This window comes from Kogia breviceps, chromosome 9 (genome assembly GCF_026419965.1).
Source record: "Kogia breviceps isolate mKogBre1 chromosome 9, mKogBre1 haplotype 1, whole genome shotgun sequence".
NCBI lineage: Eukaryota > Metazoa > Chordata > Mammalia > Artiodactyla > Physeteridae > Kogia > Kogia breviceps.
This window is the reverse complement of record NC_081318.1, coordinates 10048852-10066071: the sequence shown is the minus strand read 5'-3', so window position 1 is coordinate 10066071 and position 17220 is coordinate 10048852.

Genomic DNA, 17220 nt, shown 5'->3' with positions numbered 1-17220 from the left:
ATTAGATAGAGATGCTTGAGGGATCTCAGGAGAGATTTCTGGACTGAAAGATAAATTTTGAAGTTATGAAAAATATAGTAATTAGAAGTATGGAGTGACTTATATTAGGAAAATGAAAATTAAAACCAGTGAGATTCCACTTCACACCCAATAGCAAGGCTATAATCAAAAAGATAGACAATAACAAGTGCTGACAATGATGTGGAGGAATGGAAGCACTCATACATTGCTGGTGGGAATGTAAAATGACACTGAACTTTGGAAGAGTTTGTTAGTTTCCCAAACAGTTAAATGTAAATTTAACATATGGTTTGGTAATTCCACTCTTTGTAATCTTTCTAAAATGATGAAAACATGTTCTCACAAAGATGTGGACTTGAATGTTCATAGCAGAATTAATCATAATAGCCAAAAATGAAACAATCCAAATGTCTGTCAACTGGTTAATAAACAACATGTGGTATATCCCTACAATGTATTACTAATCAGCGGTAGAAAGAAATGTATACTAAAACATGCTACAACATGGATGAATTTCAAAGAATATGGCAAATGAGAGGAGATGACCCACGAATAAATGACAAAAATAGTCTATGAGAGTGTCACCTATAAACACCTACTAAGCCCAGGAATATCTGACGTCAACTCAGAGAGTATCAGCAAGAACTTTTTTGCTCTTTATATCTCCTACACTATTTTTGTATTTCATCTTTGTATTAGTAATCATCATTTTTTAAAAAGCAGTATGGAGTGGATGAGATTAATTTTGATAACTGTGACTTATCAAAAACACATTAATTTATTGATTTTCTAAGGTAGGCATATATAAAAAGTAAGGCAGAAGTAGTTAAAGAGTTCCAGATCCGAGTCATGTTCCTGGTTTTGAATCCTGGCTTCACTATTTACTAAACGTATGATCTATGACAATTTACGTAGTCAGTCGGTGCCTCAGTTTTTATATCAGTAAAGTGGGATAACAAAATAGTTTGCATTTTTGAAAGGATTAAATTAGTTAATATATGCAAAACATTTAGGTTCCATAACTGGCACAGTGTGCCAGCTCTCTGTGTTGGCTTTACTGTAGTTGTTGTTCTTATAATTATCCTGACTAACAATAATCCTCTTCTTGAAATTAGTGAATCAATTTAAAAATATACTTTATGGTAAAACAATACCACAACCTTTTGTAAAATTAAATTGGTTATATTTTATGTCTATTTACCTGCAACTCTTTACAGAAATCAAGTCAACTGTAATTTCTCTGTACAGAAATATATACAGTAGGTTTTGTTTGCTTATATTGAAAATGAGCAAGTACATGGTATTATCAAAAATTTTTTCAGCTACCTCAGTAGACTTCTGCTAAAGGGATTGATAGAAAAACTACTTCACTTTTGTTCTGAGCAGTCATAATGATATTTGTATCTTCAAGTGAGCACAAATACAAAATAATCTCCAGATGTATTTCATCAGCACATCAGGAGCAATTCTAATTGGAAAAATTAAGAGTTCTACAAACTTAATTTGAATGGGCAAGAGCTGAGAATTATAAAAGTACATATACAGATATGGAGATTTATTTTGTGTAACTTTTGTTCTGGCTTAATTTTTGAAATATACATGTATTTTGCTTGTAAAATATCCACTTCTATGTATTAGCTGTACTTCTTAAATTTGTCAGTAATATTTGAAATTGGAACCAGCATCCATTTGGTTAAAGTGCATACAAAAATTTTATATGAATAAGATAAATTTATTTCAGAATGATCACATATTCCTCTATACTTCAAAATTAATATTAGTGTAGCAAATATTCATATTTCAATTTTCTTCACATAATATCAACTATATATATATATTAAAAAAACACATGCTAAATCAATATAATTTCTCTCTGAAAATATATTTTAACCTAATTAGGAAAATAAACTGATTGCCATTAATGACAATTAATGTACTTCTGATTTTAAAAGAGAAACATAAAAAATACACATTAGTTTTCTACATAGGTCATGTGTAAAATAAATAAACTGCATTTCAAAAAATGCTTTGAAATACACATATGCTAAGTTAATCCTTTAAAATTTCTTCTCAAGAGTGTCTTGGAACTTTAGGATTCTGCTTCCAGCAAAGATGTAATAACAGAAACCAAATTTACCTTCCTGTCTAAAAACTACAAAACCAGTCAAAAATATGTGAAATAGTGTTTTTTAAGACAGTGGACATCAGGCAATGAATAACAATACTAATCCCTAAGAAATAGGAAACAAATGAGATGAGTTCTATTGTTGCCCCAGCTCACTGTTTTTTAGAGTATTTCCTGAATGCAGGTAGGAAAAATGAGAAAGGCAAAAAATTATTTTGAAGGTCATTCATCGAAACATTTTGAAAGTGATGCAAACTGTACAATCTCACAGATCCAAAAATCTTAACAAACTCTAAACAAAATATGAAGAAAACTATACCAAGACACATTGTAATTGCATTCTCAAAACACATGATAAAGAGAAGATCTTGAAAGCAGACAGAGAAAAAAGGAATGCTACTTCTCTAGAACACATATAAGAATAACATCAGATTTCTCATTGGAAATGATGCAAGTGAGAAGATGGTGCAGTAAAAATCTTTAAAGTACTGAAAGAAAAAAAAAATCTCAACATATAATTCTACATCCAGAAAAAGTACACGTTGAAAATGAAAGCAGAAAGTTTTTCAGACATAAGAAAGCTGAAAAAATTCATCACTAGCAGACCTGCATTACAAGAAATTTTAAAAAGAAGTCCTTCAGTGAGAAGAAAAATGATACGACATGGAAATACGAGTCATCACAAAAGAACAGAGATCAGTGGAAATGGCACCTATATGGTTAAATTATATGTTTCTTATATTTTCTATTTATTTTAAATGGCTATATAAGCAAATATTATAAGAATATAATGTGTATTCTACAACATATATAGAAATAAAATGGATAAGGAAGATGTGGTCTATATACATAATGAAATATTATTCAGCCATGAAAGAATAAAGTAATCCCATTTGTAGCAACATGGATGAACCTAGAGATTATCATACTAAGTGAAGTCAGACAGAGAAAGACATATCAAATGATATCGCTTATATGCGGAGTCTAAAAAAATGATACAAATGAATTTATTTACAAAACAGAAGTAGACTCACGGACATAGAAAACAAATTTATGATTACCAAACGGGAAAGGGTGGGGTGAGGAATAAATTAAGAGTTTGGGATTAAAATATATATACTACTATATATCAAATAGGTAATCAACAACCCATAACAAACAAGGAACTACTGTATAGCACAGGGAACTATACTCAATATCTTGCAATAACCTATAATGGAAAAGAATCTAAAAAAGAGTATGCAAATGAATATATATATAAAAGACTGAATTACTTTGCTGTACAACTGAAACTAACACAACATTGTAAATCAACTATATTTCAATAAAATTTTTTTTAAATAAATAAAAGTATTTTAAAATCACATTATGGAATTGTGCATTTGGTGTGAAGTAGAGTAAAAAAATTTTTTTTCATTATATGTCCATATAATTTTCCCTTTTATTCTATCAATTGGGTGAATTGATTTATTTTGAAATATTAATCCACTCTACTATTCCTGGCATCATAATCCTAATTAGTCATGACATATTATCCTTTCTATACATTGCTGAATTTGTTTTGTTTATATTTTGTTGCGTTTTACATCCATAGCCTACAATTTTCTTGAAATATCTGTCAGATTTTGGTATCAGAGTTATTCTGGCTTCTGAAAATGGTTTGGCAATTTTTTCCACCTCTTTAACTTTCCTGAGAGTTGTGATAGGAATGGTATTGATTTTTTTATTTCATGTTTGACACAATTCACCAGTGAAAATATGTGGGCCTAAAGCTGCAAGTGTTTACCATTTTATATAAACTTTTCCACAGGTATATGAACATATATGGTAATGGGGAAGTAATATTTACGCCTGAAACCTAAGCATTGTGCTCCAACTAAGCCTCTCCTTGGAGAGCAAATCCCTAGGGAATTTGTGTAGCTATTAGCAAAATCCTACTTTGTTTTTCAATCTGCTTTTCTTCTTTTTGTGTATCTTTGGGATTTGGGCATTTTCTATTTTTCTAGTTAGCGGAAGCTAGCCCATCTTACCAGCATCCAAACTTCTTCAAATACCTGCTGACATATTGAAGCCCAGTGCATTTCAAAAGGGCAGATGCACAGGAACTAACCCTTAGATGGACAACCACATGGAAATTCTGATTCTCTCACCTCAACTGCCTCAGCAAGCACTGCCCACCCCAGCATACACAGCAAAGAGGTTCTCTTTGGTTTCGGACAGGCTTATTCGGGATCTCTACTTGCATTAGCAGGGATCTTTCCCTTGCCCTGTCTTGAGATTGTTTTCCTGGGATGAGGGTAATCTCCATTGGTAACCTGAGACCAAAAGACCATGTTATTTATTAGAAACACTGCCCCTGATGGCAAAAGTAACATCTTGCTGTTAAGAAAAAATCTGAAAAACAGATAGAGCTTTTATACATATGCCCTCTGCAGAGACCTTCTGCTACCAAGTGGCTCTAAAGTTATTCCTGCCCTCAGCTATGGTGGCAGGGTTAGTATATTTATCTTGGCTTATTAAAATTCTGGTCTGTAGGAAAGAGCAAAGTGAAAAAATTTTTTTTCAATATAGTTATTTGAATATTGCAATGTTACCAAATGTAAACCTGGGAACTGAAAATTGCGTGGAGCAGAAGTCCAGCAGAATTCTTTGCCTCTGATTGGTCATGGCTTTTGAAGGCACAGACTCAGAAAGGGTAACCAAATACGTTATCCTTCAAACTGGAGCAATCCTGAACATGAAATGGGGGAGCTATTCGTAATTACTTGGAACAACATGTATAAACCAGACTGCCCTGGAAAACTAGGATATCTGGTCTGAAGGCCCTAGTGATCTGAAGAGTAGAGTGGATTTAAAAAATTTGAATTTCTTTAAGGTTTGAAAAATTCTGACGTAGTTGAATTACTATTGGTGTCTGAGTTCTCCTACTTGAGTTTAAACTCAGATAAAATAGACTCTGCATAACTAGCAGTGATTCACTGCCACCCTAGGAAGGTTGAACCTAAGCAGGTTGTAATGTCCTTCCTATTAGTTTCTGTTATTCTCTTTGCTTCAGAGAAATTTACGGTTTTGTTATGATTGATATGGAATTAGTCATATGGGTATTTCATTTTTCCTTACATTGTACTTCATTTTTGCTCTGACATAGTGTTTTTCTAAATTTTATCAGCTTGAAAAAGCAACAATATATTTTTATTATTGACCTTGGAGGGCACTGGAAAAGCTATAAGTGTGTTCATGTCAGGACATATACTTATTGAATCAAATTCTTTCACTCAACTTGTACCAGAAGGTATATACCTATAGTCCCTATGATTCTTAACATATGCTTCATTCATCTGTTCATTCATTCAATGTATATTGACTACCTACTATGTGCCAAGAAGTTTTCTAGATGCTTGGAATATATTAATGCAAAAAACATAATCCCTTTTCTCATGGAACTTAAATTCTAGTAGGAGAAAATTGTTTATCTTTGTATTGAGGTTTTAACCTCAGAAGCTTTTATTAGTATTCAAATACTGTCCTGGATGATAAAATAACTAAATTAATTTAACTGATTTAATTTTCTGGATACATAATAGATCACAACATTCATATTTTAAAAGTTAAAGATTTCTTTTACCCATTACAAAATCAGACACTTTTGTTTTATTATTTTTCCTGAACCATTCCAATTTTATGAATATCCAAATAAATATAGGTATATAATTTGTATTTTCTCTTTTAGACACAAATGTCATTGAATAGATAGTCCTCTGTCCATTAGTTCTTGCTTATAAAAATGTATATTGAGGGCTTCCCTGGTGGCGCAGTGGTTGAGAGTCCACCTGCCGATGCAGGGGACATGGGTTCGTGCCCCGGTCCAGGAAGATCCCACATGCCGTGGAGCGGCTAGGCCCGTGAGCCATGGCCACTGAGCCTGTGCGTCCGGAGCCTGTGCTCCGCAACAGGAGAGGCCACAACAGTGAGAGGCCCGCATGCCGCAAAAAAAAAAAAAAAAAAAAAAAAAAAAAAAAAAAAATTTATATTGAGATATTTTTCTATATCATGATGAGAGCTTACCCATTCTTTTTTTGGCAATATTGTATTCCATTGCATGAATGTACCAGTTAATTTAAGCACACCTATTGACTGCCTTTAGTTTCCAGTCTTATGCTTTTATAAGCAATGATGTAATGAATAACATAGCTCATGTTGTTTTATACACACATAAGAGTATCTAGGCTAAATTCATAGAATCTTTGCATTCATAATTTTGCCAAATTACCAAGTTTTCATCCCAAAGGGCTTAGTACCAGTTTGCACACCATTTACATCACAGTTTATGAGAGTAAATATTATTCATGGACCAATACCCCAGTGTGATTAAACTTTCAGATTATTGTCAATATGATAGGGTTAAAATACATCTCCTTGCCTCAGCATAGTTTTATTTATTTATTTATTTTAACATCAGCATAGTTTTAGTTTGCATTTCTCTCATTATGAGTGAAATTGGACATTTAGACATTTGTATCATCTGTACATGGTGAAGAACCACTTACAGTTTCCATTTTGTATTCATCTTGTTCATAACCTTTGATCATTTTTTGACTGGGGTTTGGATTATTTTCTCTTTATATATCAGGGAGATTATAGCCATGAGTTGCAAATATTTGTTTCCCAGTGTGTCATTTATATTTGAGATTTGTGGGTTTTTAAATTAACAGTACAAAAGTATTTCTTTTATATTTAGGTGATATTTGTTATTTTTTAATTTATGGTTTCTGGATTTGATTCAGTTGGGATGGCCTTCCTCACTCCAAGGTTTAAATTTTCACACTCTTTGAACTACTTTTGTGATTTCATATTTGTATTTAAATATTTAATCCAGTTAGATTTTTTAAATTGTTGCCACATGAATGACATGATTTTGTATACAGAAAATCTCAGACTCAACAAACAAACTTGGAATTAATCAAAGATTTCAGTAAAGATACAGGATATAAAATCAACATAGAGAGATCAGTTGCAATTCTATACACTAATAATAAAATATCTGAAAAACAATAAAGGAAACTATTCCACTCACAACAGCATCAAAACAGTAAAATACCTAGGAATAAATTTAACCAAGGAAGTGAAAGATCTGTACAACAAAAACTACAAGACTTTGCTGAAAGAAATCAAAGAAGACACAAACAAATGGAAAGACATCTGTGTTCATGGATGGGAAGAATTGACATTGTTAAAATATCCATACTACCCAAAGCCATCTATAGACTCAATGTAATCCCCAACAGTATACCAATCTTCCTATAGTTACAGTAATAAAAACAGTAAGCTACTAGCATAAAAATAAACACATAGACTGAGAGAATAGAATAGAGAGCCCATAATTAAAACCCCACATTTACAATCAATTAATATTCTACAAGGGAGCCAAGAACACCCAATGGAGAAGAAATAGTCTCTTCAACATATGGTGCTGGGAAAACTGGATAAACACATTGAAAACAATGAAATTGGATCCCTATCTTATACCATTTACAAAAATTAACTCAAAATGAATCAAAAATTTAAATATATGACCCAGTACCATAAAACTCCTAGAATGGAACATAAGAAGAAAGCTCCTCAACACTGTCTTGGCAAGGTCTTTCTGTCTATGACATCAAAAGCACAAACAAGAGCAAAAATCAACAAATGGGACTACATCAAATGTCAAAGTTTCTGCATAGCAAAAGAAAGAACTGAAAAGGCAATCTACAGAATGGTGAAAATGTTTACAAACCATATAATGGATAAAAGATTAATATACAAATATATAAGTAATTTATACAACTCAATAGCAAAAAAATAATCATTTAAACATGGGAAGAGAAAATGAATACACATTTTTCAAAAGAAGACATACAAATGGCCAATAGGTACATGAAAAGATGCTCAACATCACTAATACCAGGGTAATGAAAATCAAAATCACAATGAGATATCACCTCCCACCCATTATGGCTATCATCAAGAAGACAAGATAAGTGTTGGTGATGACATGGAGAAACAGGAAACCTGTTTGGTGGGAATGCAAATTGGTTTAACCACTATGGAAAACAATAGGGAGGTTTCTCAAAAAATTGAAGATAGATCTATCATATGATCCACCAGCAATTCCATTTCTGGGTATACACTGAAAAGAAATGAAAACAGGATACTAAAGAGATATGTGCACTGCCATGTTTTTTGCAGTATTATTTGCAGTAGCCGAAACATGAAAATGCCTAAGTGGCCACTGATAAATAGCTAAAGAAAATGTGATACACGCTGGAATATTATTCACCCATGAGAAAGATGGGTATCCTGCCATTTGCAACAACATGGATGAATATTGAGCTTATTATTTAAGTGAGATAAGTCAGTCAGAGAAAGACAAATACTGTATGATATAACTATATGTAGAATATTAAAAAAAACAAATTTATGAAAACAAAGTAAAATGGTGGTTACTAGGTGATGGGGGGGGTTATGGGGGATAGTAAAGATGTTTAAGGGTACAGACTTGAAACAAGTAGTAAATAAGCCCTGGAGATCCAATGCACAGTATACTGAATATGGACAACAATATTTTATTATAATCTCAAATTTACTAAGAGATTAGAACTTAATGATTTGGAACACCAAAAAGAAAAGAAATTTTGAAACAGTATAGAAGTGCTAATTTTATTGCTACAGTGACAATATTACTATAAATGAATCAAGTTAACACATACATTTTAAATTTGCACAATGCTATATATCAAATATATCACTACAAAAAAAAAAAAAGGAGACAGACTTCCCTGGTGGCAGAGTGGTTAAGAATCCACCTGCCAATGTGGGAGACATGTTAGATCCCTGGTCTGGGAAGATCCCACATGTTGCGGAGCAACTGAGCCCATGCGCTGCAACTACTGAGTCTGCGCTCTAGAGCCCACATGCCACAACTACTGAAGCCCGTGCGCCTAGAGGCCGTGCTCTGCAACAAGAGAAGCCACTACAAGAAGCCCACACACTGCAACTAAGACCCAACACAGCCAAAAATAAAAATAAATAATTTTTTAAAAGAAGAAAAGCATGTTACATGGTGTAAAATGTGAAGTGAAAGAGAGAAAGAAATAGATACATTACGCTGGAGTCTCAAAACCTTTTAGTGAATAGACTTTTTTTTCCCCACTGATTAGAGGCCTGCCATTATCATATACTATATTATTGTATACATGTTGATGACTGAATTTCTCCCCCACTGATTTTTCTATCTTGTCTATTCAGATTCTAGTCTCACATTACTCTAATTGTTGAAGCTTAATAATATATTAAGCTTAAGTTTCAGTATTCTTGATCATTTTTTCCCTCCAGTTTACCTTTTCTGTTTGATTTTCCAAATGCATATTAGAATCCATTTTTTGAGCTACAATACATAAAATAAGACACTTGAAAATTTTACAGATGTCATGTAAATTTCTAAATTAATCAGGGAGAACTGATGTCTTAATAATGTTGAGTCTTCTTATACATAATCTTGGTTTGTCTTTCCCTTTAAGTCCAATTTTATGTTTTAAATTTTCCTTACATAGGGCATGCACATTATTTGTTAATTTACTCCCATATAATGTGACTTTGACTTGCTATTGCAAATTTTTTTTTATCATCCATGATGTTTTCTATCAGGTTAGCAGTAAACATGAAATCAATTGCTATCTGTATATATATTTTTATGTCACTATTTGTATTCCACTAAATTACTCTTTGTAATATTTTTAAGATAAAGCTCTCACTCTTTAGGGTTTTCTATAAAAATAATCATATTTTTGGCAAATGTTATGCTTTATTTCTTCACATTTTAAATTTCATTTTACTTATGTTTAACTAAATGACTAATATCTCCAGTTCAATGTTTAGCAGTTTTGACAGAGAGACTGAGGCTATTTTTCTTACCACTTAACTTTAAAGTGAATTTTTCCACATTAAGAATAATGTCTGAGACAGGTAGGTGTTAAGTAAATATCTATATCTGTTTGACTGATTTTTTAAATCAAAAATAGACACTGAATTTCCTTCAAATCTTCTTAAGCAGCTATGGGTGTAGTTATGGGATTTCTTTTTCCAAAGAAATCATTGTTGCATTTTATAGGAGAGACTAACTATGGACAAAATCCATTATATTTCCATCATAAAATGTTAATATGTTAAAATGTAATAATTTATTTTTCTTATCTGAAAATATTTTTGAAAGTATTTTCCATAATATTTAAATTGGTGATACATATTCTATATACTAAGATATATTTATGATTTTTCATACAAATTTCTTTCCTCAAATATCTGTTCCATGGATGGCCACAATATGCCAGATCTTTCACAATATGGAAAAACTGTCACCATGTTCTAGCATTGACAAATAATGTTTTGTAGATGAAAGGACATAAGATTGATGTTATTGATGGAATCAAATTTTGGTTCTGCTTTTTTATAAATGCACAGACAAGGGCAGTTAATTGTTTTAAGCTGCAGTTTCCTCAGATATCAACTGGACAAGAGAATCCATTACATATCATTGTAGTTGTTTCATTAATAATGTCATTTCATTTCATCTCCTTGATTCTGACTTCAAGTAATCAAGTGTGTGTTTGGCATTTTTAAAGGTTTTGTTTTCTTTTGTTTTTCCTTATAAAATCAGAGGACAGACTTTTGACAGAAAGTGCTTTCACAACAACTGACAAACTGTGTCGAAATGGAAAGTTCACAGTAACAACATCTGGCTTTGTATTTCTTTGAGCTAAGCAAGAGGATTCAACCACCCAGAGGGCTGTTTGCCTAGTCAGCGGGAGCCAAAGGCAGGGGGAGGTACACAAGTTGTGAGGGAAGAGAGGAGACTCTCAGAAAAAACTGTCAATCGCCAGAGAAGTAAAACCAGAAAATAAGAACTAGGGAGAAAAGATGACTGTAGTAACATGAAAAAATATGACTCAGGTAGGATTCTACAGTACTTTGAATATATATTCTAAGGGACTTTAGGATTGAGAGATTAGTGGAATTATACCTTTTTAGTTTTCTTTAAAATCCTCCAAATCGCACCCCCCTACATACATCCATACACACACAAACACACCCATACATACATACACACAGACACATGCTGCCCTGCCCTTGTTTTTCTTTTCCCTTTTTTTAAACTCATCTATTTAGTTGCATTTTATCTATCACTGTAAGCTGCTGTCCTTTCAGTAGCAAAATAGCAATTTTGGAACTTTAAAAATTCTTGGAGTATATTACTTATGAGTAAACTAACCATCATAGATATAGGAAATCTGCTAAAAACACGGAAGAGTATAAAACATGATCTAATTTGAGTTGCTCATGGAGAGGTAGAAAGTTATGTCTTTGTATTTGAACTTGATAAGTAGGTAAATATGAGTTTTAGAATTCCTTAATTTTTTTTCCCGATTGTCCCCTAAATTGACTAGATTAATTTAAGACAGGGTAATGGACCTTATTCCACTGTTCCTTAAACTTCACATATGGAAAATGATAAATGAACACCTGTCTCTCCAAAGGAAACAAAATGCATATTTTTAGATGAATTAGTAGAATAATAAATAGTGGCAACAACTCTCTGTCCCTCCTAGTTTCCCACTCTTAAAACCAGGGCAATCATTTAATTTTCTAATGACTGTCGTTGGCAGTGGATATTGGCACCTTTTGGATCATGGCTTAATCACTGGGATTCCATCTTCCATTGCTTGGGCAGAGGCAGAAGCCAAGGAGTTTAGCTGTTGCTCAGTAAATACATTCACACAGGCTAGGATACAATAGCAGTCTCCCAAGACCAGGAATCAATTCTTGTTCAACATTTCTCCTGCCCTTCTCTGATCCCTTTGCTCCAAGATTTTTAACATAAGGGATGTGCTTTTACGTTTATATGGGCTTACTTACACCCTTGTTCAAAGTCATTAAAAGTAGCTTCCTAATTCTCATTAACTCAACTATTTTAATCTGTTGAGACAATATTTACTAATCCTTAGATTAGTAATGTTCAATACGACATGATTATTGTTTGTTAAACAGAATTTTTGTGACATAGCCAAAAACTGACATTTGCTCTTGTGCCTTTTCTCACTCCTGTACCAGACTGTTCTTTGGCAACTCAGTGAAATATCCTTCTGAATTGAAGTGGGAATAAAGACTCAGACAGACGAAAAAAGAGAATTAATTGCCAGTAGATTTGTAATGAAAGAAATGTTAAGGAAGATCTTCATGTAGATGTATTATAATACTTGATAGAAAAAAGGATCTATACAAAATCATGGAAATGAAATAAATACAAATAAAACATACTCTATTAATGTTAATTATTCTAAAAGGAAACTACTTAGAGCAAAAGAGTTGCAATGCACTGTGTGTTTATAGCAGAAGTAAAAGGAAAATACTTGACAAAAACAGTATAAGGAATGGCAAGAGGCATTGGGAACAGACTACAGTAAGGTCCTTAATTCTACATGTGAAGTGGAACAGTATTATTTGAAGATAGATTCCTATTATTTCAAGATGTATATTATAAGGCCTAGAACAATATATAAAATATTTACAAGCTATAAATTTGTCAATAGTATAGATAAAATTGATTTTAAAATCTTATTAACCAAAAATGGCAAAAAAAGAGGAAGAACAAAGAACAGTTAGAAAAAAAATAGGAAACAGCTGTCAAGATGGTGTTTTAATCCAGCCTCATCAATAATGACATTAAATATAATAAATCTATTAGTACCAATTAAAATACAGAGATTGTCAAATGGGATGAAAAAGTAAGACCCAACTTTAAAATGTCTACAAGAAACACACTTTAAAAATAAAGGAATAAACTGGTCAAAAAATACTAATATAAAAGATATAACATGCAAACTCTAATTTTAAAAAAAGAACTAAAACTGGTCTATTAATTTCAGATAAAGTAGAGCTCAGTACAAGGAATTTACCAGGACTAAAAAGATGATATTACACAATGATAAAGGAGTCAGCTCTCCAAGAAACATAAATATTCTAAATGTGTATGAACCAGTCATATGCAGCAAAATCTGAGAGAAGGGGAAGGAGAAATGGACATATCTATAATTATAGTATGAGACATCGATACCTCTCTCAGTAATTGATAAAATATGTATATGAAAAATATCTCAGCCAATGAAGATTTTCTACTCGAATTTACTCAGACATAAAATTTTACATCAGCCTCAATATCTACATTTCCAATAGCTCATCTCTATGTAATGTTTCTATATTACATGAGCCTGTTCTTACTTATTAGAGGAATAGGTGTAATCTCTAAGAATCATATAAAATTGAAAAATCCCACCTGCATATCTGGGGTGACAAGACTACTCATATCAGCTATGGGGAAACAACTGACAGATACATCAGTGAGCGATCATTAGTGAACAACGCTTTAATCTGAAAAGGAAAAGCATGTTTCTTTTAATCTATTTCATCAAATCATCATAGGAAGATGAATGCTTGTGAAAATGTTACTAAGACTTTCTCATGGAACAGTTGGGATCTGAAGAAAATGTCACAGAAACTACACTAACGTTAAAATTGAAGGAGTTGCTTATATTCCAAGTCACTTTAATCTGCTCTGCTGACATCAGCAATGTGTCTACATAAGACACATGTAATATTATAGTATGTCCTGCAAGAAAAGAACACTTTATTTTTCTTAACTGTATCTACCATGATGAGCAGAAGCAAAATATTTGGTTTGTATTTAAACACTTCCCTGATGGCTTTTTATTTTAAGGATTTTGTTTGTTTTTTGTTTGCTCGTTTTTGTCTTTTGGAAACTACCAACAGAGTACTTTTACTCTGACAATAGGATTTTTCTGCTTTGAAACAAAGTGATGGCTAAAGGTAACAGGTCTCTCTAAACTTTTTTGTAACCAAAAAATTTTAAAGAAAATCTTGTCAAACCAAATTTTAAGAAAAGAAAGACCTAAGGATATTTTAGAGATCTCTTTCATATGTAAGTAGAACAGTTTACTTCTGAAAGCAGAAGTAGACTGGGTAAAGAAGAGGACAGTTCATAAAACCCAAATCTATGGTTAATCTGCATAGTAGGTGGACAACAGGATGGATTTTATCATGGTCTGACTGAGACTAGAGGGGCCTGCAAGTTCCATATGTCAAGAAAAAGTACAAGGCAGTCAATTAAGGCAATGAAAGCCAGGCAGATGACTAACACATGTGATCGTCCAAATCTACTATGAAAGTTTCTGTTAATTTGAATGAGAGGTGAGCATGCCTGCACTGGCACGGCCTAGCTATGAGGGATGGAAATTACTGCATAAATATTGAGATTTTAAGGGGAATAATGCAGAATGGTCTTCCCTATCACAAATCCTTCTGAACTGGCTGCAACTGGAAGTAGGGAAATAGTGTTATGAGTCTGTAAGATACAAAACAAAGTTAAATCAACATTTAATTGTCATTGTTTTAAAAAAACAAACAAAAAAACCCACAAAAGCCACCTGTGATTTCACGTCTGCCTCTTTCTTCATATACTTTACTTCATTCTCCCATTCTTCTCTCCTGGTCTACTCAAACCCTTCTGATTATTCATAATATCTTTATATATTGATTAGCAAATACCTATTCACTTTTCAATGCTCAGCTTAAGTTTCACACTCCCTACCTGCCTCTCCCACCCCCATTCTCATTCAGATAATTAAAAACTCCATACTCAGTGGCTGTATGCTTCTACTGAAACACTTAGGACAATTTGGACACTTGTTTATGAATGTGTCAAAATCTGTCCCTTTTCAAATTTAAGCTCTTTAGAGTCTAGGATTCTTTGATTTGTGTATTTCCTGGTTCTAGAACAATATCCAGGATATAGTAAGAACTTAACTAGTATCTGTTGAATGCATATACGGTACATGTAGTCAAATGAATAAGGGGGACAATTGCTTGGAAACAGAGGCGCTGTGACACAAGAAAATACAGGATCTTGAAGTAGGAGGCAAGTACCAAAGGCCTCAATTTCATTGCAAAATTAAAGATTTGGCATTTATGATCTTTAGAGCGCTAAAGTTGTGTATGTTTTTCCTCTATACACATATTTAGATATGCACCTGGTAACCTTAACTCACAAATTTTTCTAAAAAAATGAAACAATTTTCTAAATTACAATATAAATATATAAAATCAATACATACATAATAAAATACTTGGCATTTTTATATTTATAACAAATCCTGTTTTATGTTAAAATTGAATTATATTCCATTCAATAAGCTCTTTTTTACCCAGAAGACAGTGCTAGCTATAAAATGACTTGTTATTTTTACCTACATCTGTGAAGATGTCTAGCTTTATGAGTAAAATAATCATGGTGCTATTTTAAATATTTCTGTAGATAGAGTAAAATAATGATTAAAGTTAATGATATCATTTTATATCATATTAGAAAGTATTATATTTCACATTATGGGAATTACCAAGATATGACTCTCACCCACTATTATATAACATTTAAAATCCATGAGATTACTTAAATAATATGTTACAGTTCCCTTGCTTCACGTTTTACTTTATAAAGTTTAACATATTAACTTTTTAACTACCAGTGTCATGTATCTTACCTGTGCTGCAAACAATATGCATGCATTACCACATTTACGTTCATAAAAGAAATAGCAAATGTTCAGAGACAACTTTTTATACTTATATGAGTGTTTGAGTGAGGTCTAGAGGTTAAAACTGATGTAGAAGGATAAGGTAGAATCTATCATGTTGCCATGTACTAATCTGGTAAAGTACAGCTATTCAGTGACTTAATTCAACAGAAAGCTTCCATTGGAGTCACAAAAGGTTGTGTTTTTTATTTCTTCTTCATTTTTTCTGTTTGCTTTTTTCATACCTAAATATTAACACAGTTGTTTAAGGAGTCCTTTCAGAGACATTGTGACTCTTTGGAAAATATGACAGTGGGTCCAAAACTGTAATATTCCAGGCTTTTGCCTTGTATTTTCTAGCCCTTTCTCAATTTAAATTGCACAAGCCTATTTTAAATTTTGAAATTTTTGACTAAAATCATACTAAATACAACTCTTTTGTCATGTTAAGTGATTTTCTTTCATTACTTCAAAATTCATTTGCACAAATGAACCTACCTACAAATCAGAAACAGACTCACAGACATAGAGAATAGACCTGTGGTTACCAAGGAGGAGGGGGCTGCGGGAGGGAAGGACTGGGAGTTTGGGATTAGCGGACGCAAACTATTATATACAGGATGGATAAACAACAAGGTCCTACTGCAGAGCACAGGGAACTATGTTCAGTATCCTGTGATAAACCATAATGGAAAAGAATATAAAAAAAAGAATGTGTGTATGTGTATAACTGAGTCACTTTGCTGTACAGCAGAGACTGGCACAACGTTGTAAATCAACTATATTCAATTGAAAAAAATTAAAATAAAAAAATGAAACTCATTTCCAGTGGTAGCGGTAATTTCAAAAATACAATAGCAACTTGTTTTCACTTAGAAATGATTTTAAATGATTAATAATACAACACCTCCCATTATATAAATAACTTTCTTATAAAAAGGTTTCTATTTCTAATAATGACAATAATAATATTAACACTAACTATGAGTAGGCACTCTTCTAAGAACTTTATATGTTTTTCATAATTAAGTCTTCATAGAAACTCTATGAAACTATTTTCAGCTCCATTTGACCTATGAGGAAATTGAGGCACAGAGGAGTTAAATTATCAATACTTGTGTAGATCACCCAACTGTGGCCCCACAATCCATCCACTTATTGAAATATAAGATTGGAAGTGTTGACAGCCACACTGAGAGTTTTCTTCTAGTATTCAAAAATTTTCCCAAGTTATGTTTTATGGGTCATCTTAATTTTACAGTCACCTTCTATTTCTCCTCCGGATCTATCTTTATCTATGACAGATTTTTGATAAGCTTATGTGATGATTTTACGTGTCAACTCAACTAGACTCTGGTGGCCTGTTGTTTGGTCAAACATTAGTCTAGATGT